The sequence below is a fragment of the Littorina saxatilis genome, linkage group LG9 (genome assembly GCF_037325665.1).
Source record: "Littorina saxatilis isolate snail1 linkage group LG9, US_GU_Lsax_2.0, whole genome shotgun sequence".
NCBI lineage: Eukaryota > Metazoa > Mollusca > Gastropoda > Littorinimorpha > Littorinidae > Littorina > Littorina saxatilis.
The window spans coordinates 49,669,266-49,686,366 of record NC_090253.1 but is presented as its reverse complement, the minus strand read 5'-3'; the positions used below and the strand labels follow the sequence as shown (position 1 = coordinate 49,686,366).

The 17,101-nt window shown below is 43.2% G+C and overlaps 1 long non-coding RNA gene across 1 annotated transcript in view; it reads left to right on the top strand.

Annotated features, from left to right (window-relative positions):
* Positions 1–16,368, top strand: part of LOC138977447 (uncharacterized) — a 63,569-nt gene extending 47,201 nt beyond the window's left edge. The window contains exons 4-5 of the long non-coding RNA XR_011459280.1: positions 1,216–1,359; positions 16,197–16,368. This is a non-coding gene — a long non-coding RNA (uncharacterized lncRNA). The remainder of the gene's footprint in view (positions 1–1,215; positions 1,360–16,196) is intronic.
* Positions 16,369–17,101: the final 733 nt, after the last annotated feature.

Below are 17,101 nucleotides of genomic sequence, written 5' to 3'. Positions count from 1 at the left end.
GCCGAATGACTTCATTAAGTATATTTATAAAAATAAAAAACGCTCGCGCTGGACCCGAGTACTCTTCAGACTGGCTCGCTCCCACAGTATGAAAGTTTTTGTCTTGTGCACGTGGATTACAAAAAAAAAAACAAAAAAAAAAAATATTTATTTTACACAATTAAAAAAATTATTAGAGTGAAATAAAACATTAAAACGTTCAACATAAACAATAGTAAACAAGAATTAAAAAAAATATATAAAAAAATAAAAAAAAATAGACCGCCCATGCCGGGAATTGAACACTGATCACTTTGGCCACCAAGCCACCAACTCTGACAATTTTGCCAGTGAACTCAAATGCCCAGGGTGCTAAAATTAGGTCGCGCAGCACGCGAAGTCAGTGGCACACGCACGCAAAGCCTGGTGTCGCTGGCTGGGCGGTTCTATCAGCCGAACGGCAGTTCTATCCCACCGCGAATTGCGCCCACCGTTAGGAGTCGTTTTTGTGATTTATTTCGCATTTAGGTCCCAGGTAACATTATGAAGTTTTAATACGATCAATCGAACCTATTATCAAGTTAGTGTATCAACTTTTGAACGAACTGCGCCCAGTAGTTTCCCAGCATTAAGCTGTTAAGTCGAGACAGACACACACACACAGACACACACACAATTAAAGTCTGCTGCGTACTCGGGGAAAATATCATACCCAGGAACTCTCATGTAAAGTTTTATGAAGATCGGCCCAGCAGTTTTCTCTGGAATCGCTTCACACACACACACACACACACACACACACACACACACACACACACACACACACACACACACACACATACGCCACACCCTGATCTCGATTCCCAGTCAATGTTAAACCATTTAGTCAAAACTTGACCGAATGTAAAAAGACCCCTTTTCCAACCAGAATATCGGTGACCCGAAGACGACAGTTATAGCTAAGTAAAGAGCAATCCCTTGACAGGATTGCGTTCGTGTCATTGACAATTTCGGAGGGGTAACTCTTGAACAGATTTTAGAGAGAAAATAAAAGTCGGAAAGTTTTACCTTCAGACAGGAAACTTTGTGGAATGGTCATGGACAAACCGAAGTGTATGCACGACAGGTATGAACATATTCGCTAACCTCAAATGACTGCAAAAATGACTCCTTTGGTTGTAAAGTCACACTTGCGCAATGGCGCGCAAAATTCAACACTGAATTTGGTTCATGCAGATGCGGGACCGTCTAACCAGTTTGCTCCCAGAGGACAAATTGTTTTATGACGTCTACAACACCTACCCCCTTGACCAAGATCACGTCATTTTTGAAGTGAAATCGGGTTTCCCACAAGTCAGCACAATTGATTTCAAAACGAAGGTAAGGTACTGGAGTTCATGGGTGAGATTGTATACGTCAATAGAAGGGAATCAACACAATTATTGCGATTAAACACAAAGTCTGCATATATCTGACTATTTGTCTTTTTTATCATTGTCTGGTAACTCTACTGTTAAAATCTCGATAGTGTTTATGCTAAAACAATCAACAATGACAGAGACCTGCCACATCTATTGACTAACCGGAACTTACACAGAAACATGACATTGCATGAAACTGAGGTTAACTACGATCTCTTAGATCTTAATTACCATTACCAAGTCAAGTCAAGTCAAGTCAAGTTTTATTCCGATAAAAACCCCGTGAGGGTACATGGAAAATTAAAAAACACAATAAAAACACATTTCATTCAACACCAAATAAAAGGAACTAAAACAAAAAGAAATCAGACTATGTAGAGAAAAGGGAGTTGAGGGGTGAGGGAGAGCAAAAACAATACAAGAAACAATTCAACAATAATAATAATAATAATAATAATAATAATAATAATAATAATAATAATAATAATAATAATAAAACACTACAAGTGCAAAGTGATTACATACATTTCTTTACTATGGGAAATGGGGTGATGGGTGAGTTAACATAAGGACAAAAATACTATTACAAACAACACAAAACAGATAACGGAGTATAAAGCTAAAAGAGAATTAAATTTTACTCGCTTCTCAAACAGTCCATGACAAGTGTCATGAACTTTGCGAGTTTTAGTGGAAAAAAGCTCTCTGAATTTAACTGAATTGGGGCGGGCATAATAATAGCACCGTAACAACTGTTTTCTATAATTGGTAAAAAAAGGACATACAAAAATATAATGGAACTCGTCCCCAAGGTCACCTGATGAACATTTGTGACAGATTCTGTCTTGTCTGGGAATACCAAGAGTCCTACCTTTTTGTATAGGCAATTTATGATTCAGTGTTCTAAATTTTAAAACAGCGTTTGCTAAATTAACCGGCAGGATGGACAAGTACTTTTCAAACTCAAAATTCTCTTTATACATTCTATAATTATAATAAAACTCATTGTTATTTATTTCTGAATGCCAGGTTTGGACAAATTGGTCTTGTAGCCTATTTTTCATCAGTGCTTTGAAAGTATTAAAATAACCACCATCCGTTACATTATCGATAGTTTGATTGTGCCAAAAATCACTAAAGCCTAACTCATTTAGAACACCATGGACAGAAAGCAAAAATTTTGACTTGTATACACCAGATTCATACATTTTAAACAAAAAACGATATGTCACACAAGAAAGTTTGTCAGAACCATTAGAAAATGCAAGTTTGTACCAAAAATTCAACATACGACATTTCGCTTGTAGTATAAGAGCGCACGAACCGGCCCCCCGCAGCCCCCCAAAATACGCAGCCGTATTTTGATAGAAGGTTATAGGTTAAGGTGCCTGTGTTTAAGTAGTGATAAAGAGGGATTGCGGATAAACGGTTTATTGAGTTTTATATTTTGCCATGTGATTTCATGTGCCTGTACAGACAGGTTGCTCGGTACTAATGACCACTCCAGCTGGGGTAATGACAGGATTACTGCTCCCCCGCCTTTTTTTTTATTTATTTTTATTGGGTGGTTATGGCAGTTGGAGTACTGAGCCTCCTTTCTATTGATGCTTATCGCAGTTGGAGTAATGACAGTAATTGGCCCTCCCTCTGTGTTTTCACGGGCTTGGGACCGTTTTGACAGGATATGTCAAAGCCACATTGGGGTTTTTTGGGGTTAAACAATACGAGCATTATTTACAGAAACCAAACATGGTTTAACAAATGTATTTACAAAAACGACAAAGTTGTTTGGCATTGGAATGTTAACCATATCACAGGCGGCGGTATCACAGTTGAAAAAGAAAGAGACTCCTTAGAGAGGTATCACAGTCAAAAAAGAAAGAGACCCGTTAGACGGGTGTAGGCAGGGTTGAAACCCCATCAGAAGCGATCACACGCTTGATGTAGAAAAACGAGAGTGACTTTCTGGTTTGGGAATACGTGAACATAGACTTTCCGTCTGTCTTGAAACCAGTGTTTGTACCACCACCACTTTCTTGCGTTAGAAACACCTGTTGGTAAGACTCTTTTGTCAGTTTGTTTTGGTTTTTGTTTGAGCCTTTTGAACTAAATTTACTCCCACTGTCTCCCTCACAAAAGTAGGTTTTAGAACACAAACCAATAAACGCATTTCCTTGGTATTCGATTTTAAAGAGGCCGGGTGTTCGTTTGTCATAGTGGACACGCGCTGTACAGGCCTGACAGAGAGTCGCGTCCCATGGGGCGTTAGCTAAACGGGTGTTTTGGAAGGCTGCCTCGTGTTGGTCACAGGCTTGTGCAGGGAACCATTGGTTATACACTTGGTAAAACTGCTCTCGCAGTTCAGGACGAACCACCTCTTCTAACGTTGAAGCGCTAAGCGCCATGTATAGAGAATCTGTATCCATTTCCAAAAGCTGGTAGTCGGCTCTGGACACAAACTTATCTAGAAAATCAAAATGAAACTCCAACATGCGTAGTTTAGCGTACTGGTAAACAAAGTAACCAATCTGAGAGGGAAGTGACCAGTTGATTTTTTTTTAGCCATCTCTACTTCAGTGACAATCTCTGTTACTTCTGTTAGTTTTTGAAAACGACCATTGTTGATCAGTTTTGCGGCCTCATCAGACAAAACGTAATGAATATCACGATGGTTGGCCACGTTAGTTAAGGTTTTCCCGTAGGCTGAGTTACCGAGCAGTTTGAAAGTTTCAGCTAAGATAGCTTTTGATGGGTCTTGGTCTCCTGCTCGTCTTGCGTTTGAAACGCTGTCACCAAACTGACGGAAACAGGTTTTGGGTTGATACTCCACGATCAGCGTGATATTTTCAACAACCAACCCGTGCTGCACGTACCAAAACAAGAGGGGTGTAGCTAGCAGAATTTGTTCACCGTGGTAACTCCCTACAAGTGTACGGCGTGGTTGGGATAAGAGCTTGTGTTTTTCAGCGTAGTCTTTCATAAAATCCCCGATCTGTTCTCGGCTGACAGACTCATTTTTGAAAATAGGCTGCATTTCACTGAAATGTTCTTTTAGATGATCAGGTACATAAATATCACACTGTACCAACCCGAACAAAGTTTTGTTTTGCACCGCGTCTAAGACAGTTTGATCTGTGATGGTAGAAGGATGTCGGAAGGGTTTAAGTGTCCGAAAACGATCTTGTAGAAAAGCCTGAATGGAGGTGTTTTGTTTTTTGTCTGCGTGCCATTCACACTCCCATTTTTCGACGACAGTCACACCCACATCTTCACGTAAGTATTTGGTAATGTTGCTTGTATGTTCTCTGAGTTCAACTAGTGTTTTTCCGGTGACAGGGTTAGTCGTTTTACCGGCGGTCACAGAACAGTCATGCCCGTGGAACAAACATCCGTGAAACTGATAGCAAATTTGATTTGTGGCATCCCAACCATCAATTCTAATCTTTTTTCGACCAAGGGCCTTCTCTTTCGCGTTAAACTTATGTTGGAGATGGATCTGTTTTGATTCCATAACCCACTCCAACCATTCCCGAGCTAGCTGACCGTATGGATCTGTTTTTTCTGCTTTAAAAGCGTTTTCTTTTCTACGAATGACAGGGTGCTCTGTGGGCTTGTCTTGCATGAGTGCAGCTAAATACAACGCATTTGCATCAAATCCCTGAACAGACTGTACCGGCTTGTCTTGATTACCACGAATGTGTGTTTTGTCTTTTTCGTGGTATCTGTGAAAGACAATAGACGGACCCTCGACAATGTTCTTTCGCAAAAGTGCGTGAACGTCTTTTTGTTTTTCGTTAAAAAGTGAAAAGTAGGTATCTGAAGACAACGTGTCAAACAGATACTTCAGTGTCACACCGGGGACAGAAATACCGTCTTTTAGCAAATCAACTCGCAGACTAGCGTACATACTAATCTGATGCTGCAAAGCAACCAGAAACGGCCATGTATCTAGGTTGTTGTACCACACCAAAAAATCCTTCAAAGTCGTCATTTTGTTTTCAGTCCACACACGCTGACAAAAAGCGTACTCTGTATCAGAAATATTTGAGTTTTTGAGCTTACTAAAAAAAGCTGCATGGGGTGGGAGTTCTCTTTCGTCTAGTGTACTTAGACTAGTGACGTATTCATAGCAGAAAAAACCCTTTTGCTCTTCGACACCGAACGCCTTGAGGTACTTGGAATAACTAAAACCTGGCGCAAGAAAATTGTTGATGTCGAGAAACCGAAGTTTGTCTGTACAAAGACACATATATTGATTGTTACGTTTAACAACAAACTTGAAAGGGGGTCTTTTAGGGGCCTTCTTTTTTCCCTCTGTTTTGACTTCTTTGTCTTCTTCTTCTTCTTCTTCTTTTTCTTCTTCTTCTTCATCTTCACCCACGGTATCAAAACCATCTGGTTCAAAAACAGGGTCTGTTTGACTTTCGTCTTTTGAAAGATCGTTATGGGCTGTTTTGTCTTTGACAAACTTTTCAATGAGAAAAGGTTTGATCACATTCAGATCGTAGCGAGAAGAATTGAAACCTACGACAGGCAGTTCTTGTAAATAACCATATAATTTTTGTCTGAGTCTTTCTACGGGGATGTTGAGGCTATCTGTCTCGTGTTGTTGTGTCTCTTCGATCTCAGTCAACTGATCAAACACATCTTTAAATTCTTCACAAAGAAGAGCGCAGGAGGCTTCAGAGATGCGTTCTAGGTAGTTAACCATGTTATCCACTAGTTCTTGAGGGTTACCTTTACTCACAAAACAGGTTGGTTCTGTGAAATGGGGAACATTACTGCATACAGAAACAGAAAGAGGAATATGTTTTGCTGTATACTGTGTACAGTTTGACTCAGCTGATTTTGTTTGCGGCAAGTTATCTGTGTCAAAAAACACCTCAAAATCAAAAGTCGCTCTGTAGGGAAAAACAAAATCTGTGGTTACCTGAACACCGTGGCTTTGTAGCTGTTGAAAAATGTTTTGAGGTGGTGAGAAAACCCCGCCTTTGAACGTTTCTTTTGAGCCCTCACCCTGACAAGTCTGTTCATGTCGATTCATTTGAGACAAAGACGCCCAGAGTTTCCCGCATTTGGAACAAGCCAAAGCATGACCGAGTTTATCAATGTCTAAAATGTACATAAAATGGTCTTTGTAACGCAAGAGGCGCATGACGCCGGTATGTTTGTAAGCGCTACGACGCAGAGGAACGAGACAGACGGGTGTTTGGCTCTCGTCAAACTCAAACACATCTATGTTCACCTTAAACTCAGATTCAATCGACTCAAGTTGAAACAAAGTGACCCCCGGAAAGTGGACAGGGGGGGAATGTCCGGCCCACTGTTTGAACAAGGTTTTTGTGGGTTTTTGCAAAGCACGAGGCAAGGCTCCTTTGTACAAAGCAAGACAGCGAAAGAGACACAGACCATCAGTATAAGAAAAATGATGATGCTCGTCTTTTTACAACTTGTGCAAGAACTGTGTGTTTGTGATGTAGTCAGGTAGACTATCACAGGCACAACCGATAGGAAAGTCAGTCAAAGGCGTGACATAGAAACTGGAAGACATGATGCTGTGAACAGAATACCGAGAGTTTGGGCGTTCGAGTCTAACTTGTTCTAAAATGTCATGCTCACTGATTTCACCGAGAAAAGAAAGAAAATCCTGCTTTGAGTTGATCAGGCGCGGTCGTTGTAGGACAGAGTGGTTATTGACTGAGGCATGAAAGAAAGACAAGTCACCCGACTCTTTGTTTTTGAGAAGAAAAGAGTGAGAAAAATTGATTTTGAAGCGTTTGTTTTGTTCATGGAACAGATCAAGAAGCGACTCGTCCCAATCAGGGAAATCAGAACAAGGGTTCCAGAGAATGGTATAGATTGACTGAAGCTTACCAGGCCGCTTATGAGTTTTAACAGAATTCCAATGCTTTTCGTACATTTGTCTTTCATCAGACGGTAACTTTTTGATTTTTTCTTTTTCTAGACTTCGAATGTTTAATCCCTTTTTGGGGGAAGGGGCTTCCTGTGAAGACGAGCTTTTTCTTTTGGACCCAGCGACTGTCGGCACTGGTGGTGGTGGTGGTGTCCGACTCGCGGCATCTTGACAGTTTTTGTTTTTTTCATGCCGAACAAGGTTGTGTTTTCTGCTAAACGACTTGCCGCACATAGCACAGAGAAAAGGTCTGGCTTTGTTATGGACTTCTTTGATGTGAGCTTTGTGGTTTTTGGTCTGTGTAAAAACCTGTCCACAGTGCGAGCATTGGTTACGCTATAATAAAAAAAAGAACTATGTCTGAGCTACAAAAACAATATCAAAAAACATCTTACATAAAAACATTTATTTTCTAAAAAGCTATGTCTGAGAAAAAAGTAACACTCTACCTTTATTTTTTTATCTTTACAAGATATCAAAACAAAAGCAACTTACCAAATCTGTTGATTCTGGTCGCGGTGTTGAGTCAGCGTCACTACTGCTGCTGCTGTTGGTCGCCATAGTTTTTTGTGTTCACCCTCACACTTGTAAAGTCGAAGAGACACTCAAGACGTAGCCCAGAAGAAGCTTATTTATACCCCTTTTGACCGCATCACACTCGTGTCTTCTACGCGTTTCTATTTTTAGGTGCTGACCAACCAACATGTTCTAACATGTTTAGGTCTTGCGTCTCTGTGGTGCAATACTCAGGCGTAAGCACCCAATGACCCCCCTCTGGAGGTTTACCGGAGAGGGGGCTCCGCGAAGCGCAGGGATACCGTTTAATTACCTTACTCTGACACCCCCCCCCCCCTGATAGGGCACCAAACTACATAGCTATTAAAGAGAGAGGGCTCCGCGAAGCCCAGAGAAAGTGTGTGTGTGTGTGTGAATGAGTGTGGTGTGTGTGTGTGTGTGTGTGTGTGTGTGTTTTGGATGGTAGAAAAAAAAGACTAACATAACTAGTTAGTTTTGAATATAAAATTTAATGTAGATGTTTGTTTTTTTTAGAATTAATAAATAAAGATAAGGATAGGATCTTAGTTTAGTATGTAAAAATGGATCCAAGGTGGAAACATCCTTTTACCTGTATGATTGCCGGTCCCACGGGGAGTGGGAAGACTCATTTTGTCAAACAATATTTGAATCACTTACAAGATATTATGACACCCCCTCCAGAGGAATTGATTTGGTGTTATGGGGCGTGGCAGTCTGGTTACAATGAGATGAGACATGTGACGTTTGTGGAGGGTTTACCCGACGTGGAACAGTGGACAGGGGCCAAAAGGCGACTGGTCATCCTTGATGATTTGATGAGTGAGACAAACGACAAGGTCACACAACTATTCACCAAAGAAAGTCATCATCGGAATCTGAGTGTAATGTATATTGTACAGAACCTGTTTGGAAAAAACAAAGAGCAGAGGACGATCAGTTTGAACAGTCACTACCTGGTGGTGTTTAAAAACCCACGAGATGCTTCACAGATCACCCATCTGGCCAAGCAGATGTACCCTGGGAAGTTAAAGTATGTCCAAGAGGCATTTCAAGATGCAACTTCTATGCCTCACGGTTATTTGCTGTTTGACTTGCGACAAGAGACACCCGATCATCTTCGTCTGAGGACAAAACTTTTCCCGCCAGAGCACCCCGTGGTGTACCTTCAAAAATAACCATGTCTGCACGCCTGAAGAGAAATGTACCCATGTTGCGGATGTTGTGTGGGGCTAAGCCTGCCGTGATTAAGGCCGTATTAAAAGGAGCTTCTCCAGATTTGATCCATGCGTTGTGCGAGTGCTCCCTAAACATCTTAAAAGGCCATGTGCAGCTGACGCCCGCACAGAAGAAACGGTTGTCTCGACACAAACAGAACCTACGGGTCTTAGCCAAAAAACAAACATCTGTCAAACATCGAAAGCAAATCCTACAGAAAGGCGGTTTTCTTCAGGCTCTTTTGAACCCTGTGCTAGGTATTGTATCTGGTTTGCTCGGGACCCTGGGTCTCTGATGCGATGGACCATACCAAAAAGATGCTTTTGATTGAGCCACGTGTGTTGGCTTCTTTGCGAGACTCTGCAGGTGGACCTCCAGTACCTGATGCCACCTCACAAAGTTTAAAGGACATGGATCAAGTGATGCGGGGTATTTTAGACGATAAGGATGTGGACAAACATGAAAAAGCAGACTCCTACCAACAAGTCTTGTGGCGGTTTCTTAAGCGTGTTGAAGAATATAAAAACAAACCTCTTGGAAGAGTGGAGATGTCACAACCTGCAAAACAACCTTTGACAGAACTAAATGAGGCCGAGAAAGCTCAGTACCTATCTAGGGTAGAAAAACGAGTGTTGGAGAGTGTCCCGAAAACCTTAAAGAAGAAGGCTCAGTTGCTTTTGGATATAACCAAGGACAGTTCCGACATCAAGTGGAATGATCAAGGGCAGCTCGTGTTCCAGGGGAAGACAGTAGAAGGAACCAACATGGCTGATCTGGTGAATGATGCTCTTCGTTACCGTAAAAATGCACCTGATCCTCGAGGGTGGGAAGTGTTTGCAAGAGGTTTAAAAGCGGTTAATATCCCTCGTGAACTCATTGGTCACACAGGGCGCTGGGAGTGGATGCACAGCGAGGGGGGTGATAGAGGAAGACCGCCCACCAGGACAAAAAGAAGAAAAAGAAGAATTGTGAGCCCTTCCTCAGCATCTCCTTCTGCAGAAAGAGTATCATTCCCTTCTCCATCACCCAAGAAGAGGACGTGGCTATCTTATTCTTGAGCAGAATGCCAGTGAAAAAGAAAAAAGTCGAGGAAAAGCTGCGACATCGATATTATGGAAGTCAACTCCCTGGAAGTTTGGGTGGTGTGGAGGCCTTGAGAAGAACCACCGGACAAGAACAAAAACAAGTTGAAAAGTGGTTGACTTTTCAGGACACCTATACACTACACAAACCTGTGCGGCGAAAGTTTGCTCGTCGTCGTATTATCGTGGGTGGCATAGATCACCAGTGGCAAGCAGATTTGATTGATGTGAGAGCGCTGAGAAAAGACAATGACGGGTTTACCTACCTACTCACATGTATTGATGTGCTGAGCAAACACGCGTGGGTGGTGCCTTTGAAGGACAAAACAGGGACCTCTCTGGTGACAGCCTTCAAAAGCATTTTTGCCCGAGGTCGTCAACCCCTGAGACTGCAAACAGATAAGGGTAGCGAATTTAAAAACAAGGTGTTCCAGGATTTTTTGGACAAAGCAAAAGGTACACTTTTTTGTGACAGAAATGATGACATTAAAGCCTCAATGGCGGAGCGCTTCAACCGTACCTTAAAAGACAAACTGTGGAGGTATTTCACCAGAACAAGTTCAGTGAGGTATGTGGAAGTCTTGTCTAAGCTGGTGCGTGGTTACAATCATTCCTACCACCGCAGTATTAAGAAAGCTCCTGCTGGCGTAACCATCGCTAATCAGGAGGAAGTTTGGCAACGGTTGTATGGTGGTCCAACTCTCTCCAAACCACCTAAACTGAATATAGGAGACCGTGTGCGAATCAGCAAGACGAGAAGAGTCTTTAAGAAAGGTTATATGCCTTCTTGGACAGAGGAACTCTTTACCACCAGTCAAGTCAAGACAACCACACCCGTGACCTATGTGCTGAAAGATGATCACGGAGAAGAACTGCTGGGGACTTTTTATGAACAGGAACTGCAGAAAGTGGGGGAGAAAGAAATATACCGCATTGAAGCTGTTTTGGAACAACGCCCTGGAAAAGGCAAACAGAAAGAGTATTTAGTCAAATGGCTCGGCTATGACCCGTCATTCAATTCTTGGATTCCACAGACGGCACTGACCCACTACACGGACTAGCTTCAGTGGCTCTGATGGAGGAAGATCAGAAGATTAATACGCCTCTGGATGAACCAGACAGTGTTGTTAAGCGACCAAGAACATCCAAGCTGTGGCGTGTATTTGGACGTCGTGTCCCTCGGAGCGAGATTGTCTTCCTTTGCCAGATGCTCCTTATGAACCAGATGGTTCGTCTAACCCCTTTCCAGGGCAGTGGAAAACTCTATGAAGATTATTACTGCAACCAGGTCGGCCACGGTCTCCCCGTGTTTGTAGGAGGAAGAAACTACAGAGGTCATGGCATTGGCAATCTCTTAGGGGGTATTGGACGAGCCCTTGTGCCTCTTTTGAAAAGTGGTGGAAAAGCTCTGCTGAAAGAGGGGGCCAGGACAGGTATGCAGGTGGCTCAGGATGTGCTGTCTGGGCGTAGTGTTAAGTCGTCACTCCAGCAGAGAGCTAGCAATGCAGGGAAGCGATTGTTTCACCAAGCCGTGGGTCGAGTGACAGGCACAACAGCCGCGCCGCCTGGAGAACTTGCAAGGAAACGTATAAAATCATCCACACCACACCACCAAGGTCAGACTGGGAGGCAGAAGAAGAAGAGAAGGAGGGCGTCGGCAGCCGATATTTTTGGATAAGCATCATGGCGCTTGCCCACCCTCAGTCATGTGAAAGTGTACATACTGGACTGGATTTGTTTTCTGTACCCCCAACACAGACAGCTGTGCAGGATGGAATGTTTGTAGAGTATCATCCTCTGGCTACTCTGGCCCCAGGAGCCCCTATTGAGTTTGCCATCAGTGGTGCCACAGCCGAGTACCTGGATCTAAGCAACACGTATCTCCATGTGCAAGCTACCGCCCTGATATGGCCCTTCGTGGTCGGCTGGGCGTTAAGCAAACAAACAAACAAACAAATGTGCGAGCTAAAATCACCAAAGCAGACGGAACAAACTTGGATGCTGATTCCCCTGTGGCTCCTGTCAACTACTGGTTGCACAGCCTGTTTTCCCAGGTGGATATCAGTCTCAATGATACCTTGGTGACCAATTCAGAGAACACCTACCCCTACCGTGCCTACATTGAAGCCACCCTCAACTATGGACGAGAAGCCAAGAAAAGTCACCTCACCAGTGCCATGTATTACCGAGATAGCTTCAACCATCTGGATGATACAGAAGGGGATGCCAACTGGGGTTTGAAGGTACGTCGTGAGCAAACCACGAGGAGCAGAGAGGCAGACATGATGGGGCGACTTCATGCTGACATCACGCACCAGGAACGCTACATGATGAACGGAGTGGACGTAAAGATCAGACTCATTCCCTCCAAGAACATCTTCCACCTGATGTCTCCTGACCCCTTTCAGGGTTTCCGCACTGTCATCACACATGCTTCCCTGTTTGTTCGCAAAATCAAGTTGAACCCCGCTGTGAGCCTCGCTCACGCCAAAGCACTGGAAAAAGGTACGGTCAAGTATCCTTTGAAAAGGGTCGTGGTGAAAACTTTCTCCAATCCCACAGGCAACCACAGTGCTGTGCAGGACAACTTGTTTCTGAGTCAGACACCCAACCACCTGGTGATTGGATTGGTGGACAGCACTGCTTTCAACGGTCAAGCCTCACGCAATCCCTACCACTTCAAGACACAAGGAATGTCCTTTCTCAGCCTGTACCTGGACGGGAAACAGATTCCCGGCAAACCCCTGACACCGAACTTTGAACAACACCAGTATGTGAGGTCATTCTTTAGTCTCATGACGTCTACGGGTGTCGCCAACAAAGATGCGGGATCTTACATGGAGCTGCGTGATTTTGAGCTGGGGTATGCTTTCTACAGTTTTGACCTGAGTCCCAGTCTTCTGGATGGAGATCAGTTTGAACTGGTGAAAAGCGGTGCCCTTGCGTCTGGAGCTGAAGTTCAACCAAGCCCTTCCAGCGCCTGTGATGGTGATTGTGTATGGTGAAATGGACAGCATGATCGAGATTGATCGCTCTCGCCAGGTCCTGACTGATTTTGCACTATGAACAGCAAAGACATTAGCCGAGTGTTGGGGAGAGACATTCATACCCGACGTGTGTTTCGAGGTGTGTTTCCTAGAGACGTCCAAGTGCTTTTGTCATCAATACAGATCGTAGTACAGGACCGGGGGAACACTGGGTGTGTGTCTGGTTTGATGGACTTGGGAAAGCGGAATATTTCGATAGTTTTGGTTTACCTCCCGTGCACCCCGCTATTGAAAACTTTATGCTGAAACACAGTTCAGCCCACGTGTACAACCCACGTCTTTTGCAAGACTTGACGAGTTCAGCCTGTGGCTTGTATGTATTGTACTATGTTTTGATGAAAAGCCGCGGCGCCAGTTTATTTCGAACGCTTCGTGTGTTTTCTCCCTTGGAACAGACTTTGAGGTAATGATCGAAGAGTATGGTTTTTGGTCCAGCAGCTGAGAAGAAACTGAGGTCGTGTGCGTCGTCTTTTTTTTAGGTCTGTAAACGGTTTTATTCATTTTATTTGGTGTGTCTTGTGTGTGTGTGTATGTGTCTATATAAGAAGAAGGGGAGGAATCATCTCCACCACTCTCATCTCGTACCCACCAAAGTAGAGAGAGAGTTAGAAGAGTGACAGTAAGAAAAGAGAGGTACACAAAACAAAAAGTCATGATGGAGACTTCCAGTCCCTCTTTAGAGCAGCTGTTGGAAGAATTGGAGGCTGGTATTCTCAAAATTAAAGTTCACCTACGAAACAGTTTGTTCTTGATGTTTGTTAGTGAGTTAAAACGCGTTGTTTGCAAACGCATTGAAGAAAAAAAGAGAGAAGAAAAAGACTATCCAACACGGTGGACTGTTGGCCCCATTAGAACCGTCGCAGATAAAATCTGGGAACACCTAAATCGAGACAAAATTCTTAGTCGTTGGAATGTAGCATTACCCAAGACACACCCAGACGGGCTCTCCTGGTGGTGTTTGCGGGTTGTTGTGTGGAAGTGGACAGAAACGACAGCGTTTCGAAAAAGGGTCATCGCTCATGTGACTGAACAGCTGCTCTGTGAGTGATGCAACAGAGTGAAAAACGGCATAGCATCCCACGTGACCTCAGGTTAAACCAGTGTGGACCCCTTGAAACCAGAATAAATCAGATTTTGTTTGTTTGTTTGCTTAACGCCCAGCCGACCACGAAGGGCCATATCAGGGCGGTAATAAACCAGATGTACATGAGCCGCGAGTGTGTATATAAGACAGGACGGATGTAAAAAGACCACTACAGAGGGTTTTGTGGAGTCGACCATGCCTTCAGGGACCATGAAGCAGCCACCACAGCCGGCTACACTCTACCCGCTAGGTGGAAGCCTTTTTGCCTCAGTAAAAACGTGGAGAGGGGCTGTAAAAATCCATATTCGCCACTATGCTGTTCCCACCAGCACCAAAGGTGGGCGTGTTGCCCCCACCCAAAGAGGAGTCACCCTGGACTTGAAAGTTTCAGAAACTGTTTAGAGTGCAGAAAAAACTCAAAGAAGACTACCACCAACAGGTATCTTCTCTGTCACCTGCAGAGGAGAAGGAGGAGGAGGAGAAACATCTGAAGAATCACACAGAGTGTCCGCCGTCAGACTACTACTGTTCAACATCATCAACCACAGCCACGGCTTCGACACAAAGCGAGGAATACCCTCAGCAGCTGCAGCGACCCCTGTATTCCACATGTCCAGCTTACTGCCCTGCCACAACAGTAAATCCTCTTCCTGTGACACCAAGAAGTGGTTATGAAGTTGACAACTAATCCGGGGACCACCTCGTTCCTTTAAATTGACAATCATGTTTTGGATTTTTGGTTTAATGTATGTATGCAAACTGTTAAGTTTTTTTTTGATTTTTAATATTCAAAAGACTGATGTCACTTTTATAATAAAATGTTCATATTGGAAAAGTTAATAACTATGTGTCTGTATAACTCTTGAATGCTAACGTGAGCAGTTTATGTATTGTTTGTTACTCTTTATGTCTGACTTTTTACCTTCTTGATTGTAAGTACTTGTGTAAAACGTGCGCGCATGTGTGTGTGTGTGTGTGTGTGTGTGTGTGTGTGTGTGTGTGTGGGTGTGTGTGATCGGAGGGGTGTGTGTGTGTGTGTGTGTGTGTGTGTGTTTGCACTTATATTTTATTTCCACCACCCTACCGCTTACATAGTCTATCAGCAACAAAATAAAAAAAATTAAACACCGCAACAACGAAGAAAATAAATAACAAAAACAAAATAACACCTATGTTATCTGGTGTACCTATCAAAACCTTGTGCGTGAACCCCACTGCCGGCAATCAAACACAGAGGTAGGGCCAATTACTGTCATTACTCCAACCGCGATAAGCATCCACCTGCGTTAAGCACCAATACAAAAAGGCCGGGGAGCAGTAATCCTGTCATTACCCCAGCTGGAGTGGTCATTAGTACCGAGCAACCTGTCTGTACAGGGACATGAAATCACATGGCAAAATATAAAACGCAATAAACCGTTTAAACGCAATCCCTCTTTATCACTACTTAAACACAGGCACCTTAACCTATAACCTTCTATCAAAATACGGCTGCGTATTTTGGGGGGCTGGGGGGGGGGGGGGGGGGGCGGTTCGTGCGCGCTTCTTACTACTTACCGCTCTGCTTTCATTGAGTTATGTTTCTTGAGCGTTTGCACGTGAAAACGGTAACAATCTACTCATGGGAAGTAGAATACATTTTGATGACACATCTTAGTAATTTAGAGATAGATTGTTATTGCATTTTTTGATAAAACGTTGCCTGAATTATGTTTTGTTAAAAGAATGCATAAAAGAACCATGATTATTTTGTATAACGAGCAGACAATACGAAGAAGATCTGTACTTAAGTGACTTTCAAAATAAATCATTTATATGTTTTAGCGAATTTCTTTATAGCTCTTACCTAAATGTTGTACTGTGTGTATATCATGATAGCAGAAACAAGTGCCTATATTCAGGCACATTTTTCTTCAGATATCAACAGAGATTGGCATTAACAATCCTACGGTTGCACAGATGAGACGTTTGCTCAGCACTGATTTTGATCCACCCGACTGCTACAGACCAGAGTTTTGTTTTTCTGATTTTAAAGAAGGACTAGCGATACCAGGGTTCTATGAGAACGGTTGCATTGAGGCAAAATTTTTCAGAGAATTACAATTACCCAAAAGTACCTCAAATAGGCTAGATCAGATGTTGAACAAGTATTTCCGGTTCCTGCCGATGTACATTTCAGCATTTAGTAAACTGTCCCGTGGGGGCTCAATTTTTTTGGGTATAGAGGAGAAATTTATGCGTTTTGGAAAACGCGCAACTAAGGAATTTGTGTGTCGAGGTTCACGAGTGACAGAGTCTGAACGACAGTATCTGAAAGCAACAATTCCTTTGAAGCTGAAGCATGAGATGGGGTGGATGAGGTTTGCTGATGACACGCATACAGAAAGCAAACCTGCTATGCCAGTGGAGATACTTTTTCATGATGTTGCAACAGACGAAAGCAGCGATTTGTGTGTTGTAGAAATTAAAGTGAATTACTTTCATGGCATTTGTTTCACGCAAGTGGATGGACCTGAAGCATATCGCTTCTTGGGCGCACATTGCATTGCAAATATTGAACGACTGTCTGTCAAAGAGTGGCTAGCTGCATACGACAGCAGGCCTGTAAATGACATCATTCATAAAGCTTGGGATGCAGACACTTGCTCAGTGGACAGCGGGATCTTTCCCAACAGGCTTGACGACTTTTTGTCTGATTCGGAGGACGAATCGTACGACAATCGTCGTACGACGATATGCCAAGTGGGTGGAAAAAGGTATGTACATTCAGTCAAAAAATGCAAGCGTACAATTTATGCGGCATGTTTGCAGGGTCATTTGTT